At 35.6% G+C, this 12,665-nt stretch overlaps 1 pseudogene; it reads left to right on the forward strand.

Annotated features, from left to right (window-relative positions):
- The first annotated feature begins 3,251 nt into the window (after window positions 1-3,251).
- On the forward strand, window positions 3,252-3,989 carry LOC106780729 (annotated as a pseudogene).
- Window positions 3,990-12,665: the final 8,676 nt, after the last annotated feature.

A 12,665-nucleotide genomic window follows, 5' to 3' on the forward strand; every position in this document is an offset into this window, starting at 1 on the left:
GCTGAGTACGAGAGAGGTGTAGAGGAATTTATACAATTTGCGCAACGTAATGAGGGGAGAAGTGACGATGAAGTGAAGTTTAGATGTCCTTGTGTGAACTGTCTGAATGGGAGAAAGTTGAACGCAACTCAAATTAGAGAACATCTTATCTGTGATGGTTTCCTAAGATGCTATACAACTTGGATATGGCACGGCGAAGAAATACACTTTCCGATTGACTCGCAAACTGTAAATGTTACAAATTCCACCATGGAAGAAGATCAACCGGATGAAGACAAATTAGAGGACATGATCCGCGATGTTGGCGCAGAAAATTTTGCCAAAGCTCATNTGTATGAGACGATGTCGACTGATGCCGAAACACCTTTGTATGTCGGTTCAACTAAGTTCACACGTTTGTCAGCTGTGTTAAGGCTCATGAATTTGAAGGCGAGNAATGGATGGACTGATAAGAGCTTTACAGAATTGTTGACGTTGTTGAACGAAATGCTGCCAGATGGAAATACACTGCCCACTCGTAATTATGATGCGAAGAAAATTCTTTGTCCAATGGGTATGGAGTATAAAAGGATACATGCTTGTCCGAATGACTGCATTTTATACAGGAAAGAGTTTGAATTTTTGACAAAGTGTCCAAAATGTATGTTCTTGCCTAGAAAAATAGTTGTTGTAGTTGTCTTTTCAGGTGAGTTCTTGCCTTGGACATATTTAAGTAATTTGATTTCATTTCCCCATATTGTATGTTCTTTGGGTTTTAATAGCAGAAACTCATTACTAGTGTAAATATTTAACTACCGGACAATGTACATATATAATTTAATGTCACGGTCTTGGATTTGATGCTGATATTTTTCAAAGTTGCTACCTTTGTTCTTTGTTGACAGCTTTTGTAATGTGATGCTTTCTGATGGGATGCCTTTACACATTGTTGCATTTTATTTCAAGATCAAAATCATCTGTGGATGCGGTGACGGGTAGATTGCTCCTACTTTGACATCATTGTGAACTGTTGTAAATGAGTAATAAGTGTATGTTATGACATTGAACTTAAAGTTCTTAAAAAGAATATTTACAAATTTCAAGTGAATAAAACATAATTATTATTGTGAAATTGGTTGGAGGAGTATATGGTTATAATGAAAGCAAGGTATATAGTTGTTTGTTATCATACACTAAATCTGTTTGGAGCTTACTAGAATTTTGATTTGCAGTTATGTTCAAATCGTAGTCATGTTTTCTACTTTTGGTTTTCTAGTGTTCAAGACAACCCAATGACAATGATTGTGGATATTATGTTTCGGTATATGAAAGAAATTATCACATGTGAAGGAGGAACAATTTCAATTAAGGTAAGTTATGTTCATTGTCATAATTAATTTACATGAAAAATTTTATTGACTAATTTTATATTATTTTTCTTTGTTGCAGTATTTTCCTAATTGTAGACATCAACAATATCGTGACAATCAAATTATTGAAGATAGGGAAGATTGACGTTTTCATATAATTAGTACATGTTTATAGGTTATGTTATGGTAATGTACATGCTATGTATTAATAGGATATATGTTTTATGGTTGTATATATGTCTTATAAAATAAAGTCATGACATGTACTGATGCATCAACTATTATATTTTGTAATATTATTGTACCAAAAATTTTTATTTATACATTAAAGTAATGAACATTTTTTTTAGACTTGTTTTTATCATATTTATATTAATATTTTATATTTTCTTTTTTATATAACAGAACCAATAAATAATGTAAGTTTATATATAATAAAACTAATATTTTATATTTTTTTTGAAAAAATATTTTATTAAAAAATATATTTTTTTTTGAAAAAATTTAAATCAATAGATAGCGCTTATTTAAATAAGCGCTATCTATTGACAGACACCGCGTGGACATAGATAGCGCTTAAAAAGCGCTATCTATGATAAAAAAAGCGCTATCTATGCACTTTTTTGTAGTAGTGTTTTCATTTAATTCTTGTGTTTATTCTGAACCATTTCCTTCAAGATATACATACTTACCTACATTAACCAAAACATTTTATTTGTTTATTTAATAAATAAAGTAAAGTAAATAATTTATCTCGGAAATTTATTTTTATGAGTTATTGACATTGGAGAAGAGAACATCTTATTCTATGAAACATGAAAATTTTATTCTATGAAACATGAAAATTGTGGTAGAAAGATCTCACATATTCTCATGTGATATTTCCAGTTATTCTCTTATAAAATTATTGTGCATACATATTATCATAGAATCACCATTGTTGAAGAGATGATATTATTAGCATTTTATTTATCAAAATTATTTTTTAAGATTGACTTTTGGAATTCATTACTGTGAATTTATTAAATTATTTTGTGTAATTAATATATTAAGATAAATGTATTAAGATAAATGTATTTGTAGGATAATTTGATAGTGTTGTTCTTGAAATCTTTTAATTATGGTCAAATGCATTGGATTGGTTGGTGATATTCGTTAACTATTTTAATTTATTTAACAGTTTATCTTGATATTAATTTATGCAATGTATGGTCAGAAATATCTTATTAATGGTTATATCTAATATTACATATATTCATTATATTTTATTATAAATAGAATTTAAGCGTATAAGTTTTGCTAATTAACTGAATCCAAAAATTATCTTTGTACTATTTGAAATCCTATTGTGAAAGAATGAAAATATATTATAACTAATATAACATTTAAAGTTCCATCCTTTCATAATATATTTTCCGAGTACTCAACCTTTACTCTCACGTTATTATAAAACTTTACATAATTAAAATTAAAATATATTTGGACAAAAATTTGTCCTGCACTCCCTAGCTAGGACAATGTTACTCTCTAGAGTGAGTTTGTTGTCAGATTTTCGTATTGATATGAGAATACTTTCCTCAAAATGTCTAAATCACCCATTAGCTTTCGGGCATTCATTTCCCATATCTTTGCTTCTGTCCGTAGCTCTTAAGTTTCTACAAGTTCTACACGATTATTGGAAGCATTTGTTGTTTTAGAATACAATGAACCAATCTCTTGTATATTTTGGGAAACAAATGACGAATCATTTGACTGAGAAGAATTTACAGGATAATCTTGATGGGATACACTTTTCTAGGAGCTGGACGAAAATCACTCCTCCCTCACAATTCGCTTCTACGTTCAGCTTCCACAGGAAATTCGTTGTCTGCCTCTCCTTCTCAATAGGTGTCGCTTTCTTCGATGGTGACCTTTACGTTCTACTCCCCAATATCAACGTCGCTTAGTTACTCACCTTCACCCCTCTATTACTCCCCAATATCAACGTCGCTTTCCCAAGGAGAACCCTCCACCAAGTATTTCATCGGCATGAAATCCATCAGAGTCGACAAAAAAGTTGTGCCCCTTAAAAGGACCTTGCTATCCATAAACAACGTCGGCATTGGCGGAACCAAGATTAGTTTCGTTAATTTATACACTATGTTGGAGGCTTCGATCTTCAAAGCAGTGACAAAAGCTTTTGTAAAAGTGTCTCCTGCGAGGAATATAATGAGGGTGGCTGGTGTGGCACCATTTGAAGTGTGTTTCAGCAGTGTGAACATTGTGGGCACTCGGTTAGGGGCGCCGGTGCCAACCATTGAACTTGTTCTGCACAACCAGAACACGATTAGGAGGATTTTCAGAGCGAACTCAACGATGAGGTGCTTTGTCTAAGGTTTGTGAATGGTGGTGAGAAGCCAAGGACTTCGATTGCGATTGGTGGGTATCAACTTGAGAATAATCTCTTGCAATCTGATTTGGCCGCTTCAAGGATGAGTTTCAGTTCTTTACTCTTCAAAAGTCGAACTACATGGGCAAACTTTAACTTTACCTCCACTGTATAAAAGAAACATCTCTATAATTACTCATGAACCTTTTTATATCCTTGCACAGGTATACACATCGGTTGATGTTGGAACCGAGGTAAAAGCCTTTTTCTGAAAAAGTAGCAGACTAAAAGTCTGACTTGCAGAAGAGAGAGGTGCTTGGGCAAGGGTATAGGCATCGGTTACCCTAAAAACTGAGACAATAGCCTCTTTTTGAAAAAGGTGGCAGATGAAAAGTCTAACTTACAAAAGAGAGAGGTTTCTTAGGCCTGGGTATAGGCTTCAGTTTCTGTTACAACCGAGGCAATATTACCTTTCCAGTTAGGGTTTTTTTGAACCGAGGTATATAACTTCACTATTATTGCAGAAATGCCACTGCGTCTTTGATACGCGGGGCCCAAGCCCATCAAATAATCAANGGAAAGTCAAGGGAAGAATACTAAAGGGGTATAATGGTCCGGTGCATTTTCCATATGCTAGACAGATCCGTAGCATAGTCTAGCTTATATTTTGGCACATGTATTTTGTGCACATCCGTAGCATAGTCTAGAAGAGCGTTTTCAACATGGGTGCATCCACGTGGCTGGAGATCTGTGATCTTTGGCCCACCTCATCACCATATAGTCATGCTAGGCTTTGCTATAAATTTCACATACCTCTGTACATGTACTTTACTTTTGGAATATTATGAGAATTGCTTTGCGGAAGAATTTCCAACCTATTCTTTGCACCGAAAGTCATTCACCTTGCTTCCTCCCTCACCCCTCTAGCTTCCTTCCTTAGATGGTAGGCCGCCTGAGTTAGAACCGCACATCTCACACAACCACTAATATCTCTGAGTTCTACTGCCAGTTTCAACCAGAATTTCCATTTTCTTCCACTGAATCCATTCCACTTACATGTTCTGGATCAAGCTCTTAGACCATGAGTTATCATTTGGTATTCAAAGCCACGTTGAGGTTCGAGTGTGCGTCGTGAGTTAAGTCACCTCTTCATTCTGCGTTGTCTACAACTTTTCTTTCTCTGTTTTGAGTTGGTCATGCATTGTTCTATTGATTCTGCCATCACGAATTTCTGATTTCTTTTGATTCTGTTGAGTCAATTTTTTTTTTATGTCCAGCTTTTCTTTGCTTTGTTTACATTCTCCTTTTCAATCGGACCATTTCCATGCTTGAGTCATTTTTTTTAATCTCTATTCTGTTAATGTTCAAGTCATGTGCTATTGATGAGTCGATATTTTATTGATTTCACTTAGTTTATTGTGCTAGAATTAATCAGGGAATTGCGCTTAATTGTTCAGTATTTTCCCGTTTCTGCTAATTGTGCTTAATTTGACCGAAAATTCTAATTTTAATTAATTTGAATTTTCTAAGCTAATTATTTGCATTATTATTTTCAGGGAAAATTTTAGAAATACAATTTGGGACATTTGGAGTGTTATCAAATAAGTCAAGACTCTTCACTTGGACATTTCAAATTTAATTATATTGTAACTTAGTAGTATAGAATATTTTTAATTAAACTTGTGCATATTTGGACCAATGTTGGCAAAATTTATGATGGCCCAAAGTTGTAAGACACTTGGCACCTCCCTAAGTTTTTTTAGGGTGAACCCCATCCTTATTATATGACACACACGGCCTAGGGATTGGGGAAGCCAGCAGCCGTCACTTTGAAGGGGGGCTTTCTTTTAAAAACGTTTTGCTGTTGAAAAAAATGGAGGAGACTTTTGCTTGGGCGTGGTTTTTGGAGAGGGGCATTTTTCTTTTAACATGTTCACAATTCTTGGTATTGGATAAATGAAAAGAAACATCTTTACTCTTCCTTTATATTTATCGGTACAACACTTGTTTGACTGAATGTTCTTGTCTTTTCTTGATTTAACACTTACGGGAATGCATTGATTTCATTTTGGAAGAAACCTTTTTCAATTTGCTTAGGAGTACTCATGTTTTCGTTGCAAAGGTGTAGCATTTCTTTAGGTTTGATTAAATGAAAAGGAGATTAGGTGGGAAGTCTAGGAGATGGGACGGTGGTAGCTTAGTCTAGCTAGTTTTTCTTTATTTATTTTGAGAATGAAGCAATTGATTTGATGGAGAGAAGTACACATGGTTCATTCAATCTTTTCTTGCATTTAAATTTTGCTATGGAACAAGTTGCAGCAACGTAACTCACGTTTCCTTTTTGGCTGAATGAAAACGGTGGGGTTCGGTCTGAGATTGAAGAGTTGACTAGTTGCTGGAAGGAGAGCTCACGGTTTTTGTTGGGAATGCCACGGCTGCAAGTTTTTTTTTCCTTTGCTTTTATTTTGAACAAATAGGAAATGGAAATGATGATTCATATTTTTATTTACTTTTAGAAAAGGGGCGCAGATTTAATTGTTAAAGGTTATTACATTGCATTGAATTTGGAGAGGAAAGGTGGACGGTGATTTTAGCTGGGGTTTCTTTTCTTTTAAAAAAAAATAGCAAAACAATTTTTCTTTTCTTTAGGCACATGATGGTGAGCTGCACGGTGCTTCATGAGTGTGGTGTGTAGGCACGTTACGGCCAAGAGGTTTTCTTAGGCCATTTTGCAATTTTAATTTCCTTTGGTACATTTAATTGAGTGTTGAATGTTAATCGCTTTAATTATGTCTGGATATTTCTCTATTGCAGTGTTAGGTTTAGCATTTTCATTTACTTTCATGTTGTCTAATATGTTTGGTCTAGTTACTTTAATTGTCATGATAGCTTAAATTAATTGAGTTGGTCATTAACGATATTAGAATGTTTTCTTGAGATTTTTGGACTATAACTGTGGTTGCTACTCTGACCTTGGTTAATGNGAAATTTGTATTTGCACTTGCAATTGGGTATACGCTTAGTTGCCCAGTTGGTGTTACATCTTCGCTTAGTTGATGTAACTGCATGGTGTAAATTAGATTTGAGATTAACATTGTGTCCGCTTAGTTCGCTTTTATGAAAACAGGGTTAACCTTCGCTTAGTTGGTTAACTTCGTGGGATTAGAGGTTTGAGTCGCAATTTATTTTGTTGATCTGTGATTGGAAAAATGTAATTAAGTTAATGACCGACTGTTTTTTTTATTCTGTGTTTGAAACCGTTTTTTAGATCTGTGTTTGCATTTTTGTTTCCGTCAGTGTTTTGATTTTATTCATCCGGTATTCACCATATAAACCTTTCACAACCCCCCTACTTCGTGTCTGACCTAATTCCCGAACCACATTTGGTCCTTGAGAGACGACCTAGGAGTCACTTCCTAGTCTATAATGCATTCTTTTATGCACATTAATTTTATGTGGGTTGCGACACCCATCAAAATTTTGGCGCCGTTGCTGGGGACCAACGGTTCGGTTTTAGGTCTTTTGTTGTGTTTGTGTGTGTTGTGTTGTGTCTCGTGTTGTGAGTGTGTTGTTCCATTTTGTGTGTGGTGTCATGTGTGTTGCATTTAGATAGCTTTAGTTGCATATTTTCATTGCATTCTTCTTTTCCCCTTCTTTCTTTCTCCATGTCTTTTCCCCTTTTGATTTTGTGAATACTGCTTCTTTTGCCTGTGCCTATGACCATGATTCTACTCTTGCATGTTACTCTTATTATTATTCTCCTGTTGATTTCTATGTTGAGAACAATATGACTCATCCTCCGACTCATGAGAGTGCTCTTTGGGAGTCGGTTACACATTATGAGGATGATGTTCATTACGTTCTCACCTCTGGACTGATCGATTTGCTGCCTAGGTTTTATGGTTCTGTAGGTGAATGCCCACATACACATTTGGAGAGGTTCCAATGCATTTGCTCTGAAATGAAACCTCCACATGTCCCGGATGATCGCATTTTCTTAAAGGCATTTCTGCATTCAGTAAAAGAAGCAGCATGGGGATGGCTTTATTATCTTCCTCCTGAATTCAAAGCCAATTGGGAAGATCTTAAGCATCTGTTTTTGGAAAGATTCCGCCCTACACAACATCAATATCAAGAACCACCAGTCCAGAATGCTTGTATGCCTCCCCTAGTCCAGGAACCACAGCAACTACAGTTTCATGAGCCTGCCCAAGCAACTCCTCATCCTTCCACTACTTCTGAGCCTACATTGAAGGAGTTACTGAGGAAGATAGCCATGCAGAACATTCAGTTCCAGCAAGAGACCAGAGCTTCGATTCAGAGTTTGACTGATCAGATCGAGCAAATGGCCACTCAGCTCACTGAGGAACAATCTTATGTTTCAGAGGAATCACCATTTCAGGTGGTTCAGTTTCCAGATGATGTTGGTGCCATTCACATAGAAGATGGGGAGAAGAGTCATGAGCTTACTACTGCGCCATCTACTTTCCCACCCTCCTATGTCTTCCCTCTTGCACTTGAGGATGCAGTTAATCCTTCTGATTTTATTGGTGAGATGAATCATGAATCAACACAGGTTTTCTCTAAACTTGAAATTCCACTTGCTTTGCCTGAGTTGTTTATGCATTCAAATATTCTTGATTCTGCTGCAGATTCACATGTTAGTGGTGATTTTGATATAGAAACTGTGAAAACTAAAGATGCTTTAGACTTGGGATTAAATTTTGATCTTTCACAGTTTTCTGAAAATTTTAAATGTAGTTGTGAAGTTGGTTCTTGCTCTATTTGTGTTGAAATCAATTCTATGATACAACCAACTGCCAACTTTATGATGGGTGATACTAATTGTGAGTCTGATGAACATGTTGAGGAACAGGCAGATATAAGCAACACCTTTAAGATAGGTAGACCATTTTTATCTTCCATCACTTTAGCCAACTTCAAGGACGAGGAGGCAAACATACCTGAGCCTGATTATGCTTTTAATGATTATACTGTTGATGGGTATGTTGTTGATGATTATGATGTTGATGAGCATGATTTTCATTTCCACTCTTATCAATGCACTGAACATGAATCTGAATCTGTTGATGATATTGCTTCTAAATTTGAAATTGATTCATGTTCTGAGAGTATATCTGATATTGAGCATGTTACACTGGGATTGGGTGTTATACCCCTGCATGTCATTTCTTTGGAACGAGATTGCACTAACCCTATTGCAGGAGGTACACATGAATTTGATAAACACACACCCATGGTGGAAGACAAGGGTGCCAGTATACACAACAGTATCAAGATCAATAGGCACCAGCTGAACCTGCTCATCAACAATCACTTCTTCTTAGATCCAGTTGTGGAGGACATCTCCCTGCTTGTCAAATTTGGAGACTGAAGCAGTTCCTCCTCAAGACTTCCTTACTGACTCCAATGGTTGAGAATATCTCCCTAACAGTCCAAAATTGGCAACTGCCACCTTGATCAAGGGAGTTTTCTTTTCCCTTCTTCCCCTTTTCCATGCTTTTATTGCACTTGTCCATGATCTGTTGATTTTTCTGATTCCTGATCTGATGATTATGACACATTGAGGACACTGTGTAGTTTAAGTGTGGTCTATTGGGGGAGATTCTGATTCTTCTTTGATTAGTTTATGTTTTCTGCGTTAAATTTTTTGTTTTCTAGGTAGTTTTTGTTGTGTCTTGTATACAATTTTGCATGTTTCTCTTGACATCTGGACTTTGTTTAGGTTGTAGATGTGTCTTTCATTTCATTGATACTCTAATTGGTTGGAAATCCTTGCTTTTCTTTGATTGGAAGATGATCATGATGTTTGAGAAGGTGATTGATTGTGATAGAAATACCCTGTGTGAGAATTTGAGCCACTTGATATTCTTTCTTGTGTGTTATATGTCTCTTGATTGCTTGCACATATGCCTTGGCTTGACTCTTGTTGATGATTCTTGATTGATATCCATGTTTGGAAGTGATAAAGGCAGTTTTGTTGTTGAGCCTCTCTAGCCAGATGAGCCTACCTTGTTTTAATCCCTTGATAACCCCTTTTGAGCCTATACTTTCCCCATTTCTTTGTTTTGAAGCTCATACACTATCCCTAAGTGAAAATCATGATTACCTTAACCTTAGGGAATTTTGGAGCTTTGGAAGTGTTTTGGGAACAAGTGTGGTCTCCTTGGAGATTTTGACGAATTGGCTAGCTGGTTCCTCTTCTTGTGTTGCTTTTGTACATATGTTGTGTATCTTGTCTCTAAGAGTGGTGTTCTGAATAGAGAGAAAAGAAAATAGACAAGATGAAGAAAAAAAAAGAAAAATATACAGAAAAAATGAGAAAAATAAAAATTTTTGTGAATAATGGAGTTAAGAAGAGGATTGAATTAGAGGGTTTTTGGTGTGATTTGATTGTGTTTCACTCGTTCCTCATTACTCCTCTATTTCTTTTGGTTTGTAGCTTCTCATCCATATGTTATCCTCCCTTGTCCTTGGCCCTATTACATCCATAAAAGACCTTTTGATTTGAACATGCATAGATGTTTTGAGTGTTGATATTAGAGGTTTGCCAAGTTTGTTTGTTGCTTGCTTTCTTTAGTGCATTGAGTTGAAACTATTTACCCTAAACACTTGAGAGAAACACTGATAGTGCATCTGTGAGGTTTTGTTGCTTTTGATTCACCTCTTGAGCTGATTGATCATTTTGCCATGTCTTGAATTCCTTGGATGATTTCATGAGTATCTGCTTTCCTTGATTGTGTGTTGGATACTGTCTACTTCCTTTTCTTTGTCCAGATGTCTTGAGAACTATGTAATTATGTTTCTTTCATTGTGAGTCTTTGTTTTCTGTCTATTGAGTCCGTGTCACTTCCTGATGTCCTCGGAACTGCTCCCTGTTTTGCGTCTTGATTTTGCCCAGGAGTGCAAAAGACTAAGTGTCGTCTATTTTGATGAATCAATATTTTATACCATTCACTTAGTTTTTCGCGCCAAATTGTGTTGATGAATTGTGTTTAATTCTTAGTTATTATGTTATTTTCACGATTTGAGCTTAATTAGACCAATAATTCTTATTTTAATTAATTGGAGTTATTTGAGCTTAATTATTCCTATTTTTATTTTCAGGACAAATTTGGAATTACACTGTGAGACTTTTGGAAGGGCAACAAGAATTTCCATAAACTCATTTTAGAATTAGTCAAACTTTAATTTAGTGGTTTAGAAATTGTAGACCAAATTTTGTAATTTGGGCTAATTTTGGTAGAATAGGTTAAGCCCAATTGTAAAAAAAATAGGACACTTGTCACCCTAGGGTTTCTTGTTCTTTTAGGGTGGACCCCACCCCTATTTTTGAGACATATGGTCCTAGGGATTGTGACCAACCGTCATTCTCACTTGAGAGATTCTACCGGGAACGTTTTCTGCAGGGGGCTCTTCTTTTTCTTTGAACCATGTTGTTGTTTTTGGATTTTGGATGAATGGGAGAGCACTTCACGGCCTGGATGGATTTGTGAATGCGGATAGAAGATTATTATTGTTAAAGTGATTGATGGCTTTATTCTTCATTTTCTTCAAAAGTGTTCACGGTTGAGAGGGAATATTATAGAAGCTACTTCAATTTAGGGTGCAGCACGTTATAGCCTTTGGGTTTTTTCTTTTCTTTATGGAAGTACAAGTTGTTAGATGGATGGGATAGAACATTTTATTCTATTTAATTTAGTGCAGCACATTATGTTCTAAGAGATGTCCAGCCGCCATTCATTTTCTTTGGACTTTGGTTTTAACGTTTGAGTACAGTTTTTTTTTCTTACTTGCATTCAATGTCTTTTTCTTTGGGAGCCGCCACCCACTTATACTTTGGCATTATCGGTTTAAGAGTGGAGCAGTGATATTTTAATTGGCTTTGATAATGAGGTTGCACGGTGATTTGAATTTAGGAGAAAAGGCTTTCACGGTGTTTTAATTCTTCTTGGATGCATATACTGAATTTGAGATGCGTTGGGTCCCCTTCCTTTGGGACGTGTTGTGAGTTACAGTGGTTGTGCATCCAATTTTAACAAAGTTGTGAGTTGATTTTGCGGCAAATTTCAATTGCATACCATTTGAGCAATGAAATGCTTAAGGCATAGCTTGGATGCATTGAATCATTGCAGCAGAATGCCTAAAAGTAGTTGGTCGATCTGCATTTGAGTTGTTGAGTCATTTTTTTTTTTGTTTAAAATCTAGTTTGAGCATCTAATTCTTAGCAAACCATCCAATGCGTATTTCTGCTATTTGGAGCAACTTTCCAGTGCTGTTTTGGAGTCATTTGCATTGTTTCTAAGTTGTTTGACAATCTGCCTCAAATTTTGGATATTTGAGTTGTTTATTTTGAATTGCACATGAACTGAATATATCAAATTTTGTTATAAGTGGAATCTACCAAGAAAAACTAGCCAAACAAGTTTATATTCATCTATTAAACATGTTTGCGCAAGTCTAATTCCAGTCTATACANTTCTGGGCATTTTCAATGTTCATGTTATCCAATTTTTAGGCACTTTTGATGGCTCAATTTAGTGCTGCAGCAGAATTTGCTTGTTACAAACTGAATTTGGTGTTAACCATTAATTGTTGGGTGTAGCATAAGCTTAGGTCCATAAAACAATAATTGAAATCATTTTCAAAGAATATGAAATGATATTAAAAAGCTAACTGGACCAGTGCACCCAATCTGCGAAATCTGCAAAAATTCAAATTTCATTTCTGCACTAAAATTGAATGTTCTTTGAGATATTTTTACAAACAGTTTGTAAAATCTGCATTGCACATCTAATTTGAGTTTAATTTCCATTCGTGTCTTTTTATTGTTTTCTAATCTACTCTAGAACAATTCCTAGGATCATTTTGAGGTGCCTCCTTGTTTGTTACCCGATTAATTGCTTGCTTTTGAGTTATTGGCCCCC

This window comes from Vigna radiata, unplaced genomic scaffold, assembly GCF_000741045.1.
Source record: "Vigna radiata var. radiata cultivar VC1973A unplaced genomic scaffold, Vradiata_ver6 scaffold_542, whole genome shotgun sequence".
NCBI lineage: Eukaryota > Viridiplantae > Streptophyta > Magnoliopsida > Fabales > Fabaceae > Vigna > Vigna radiata.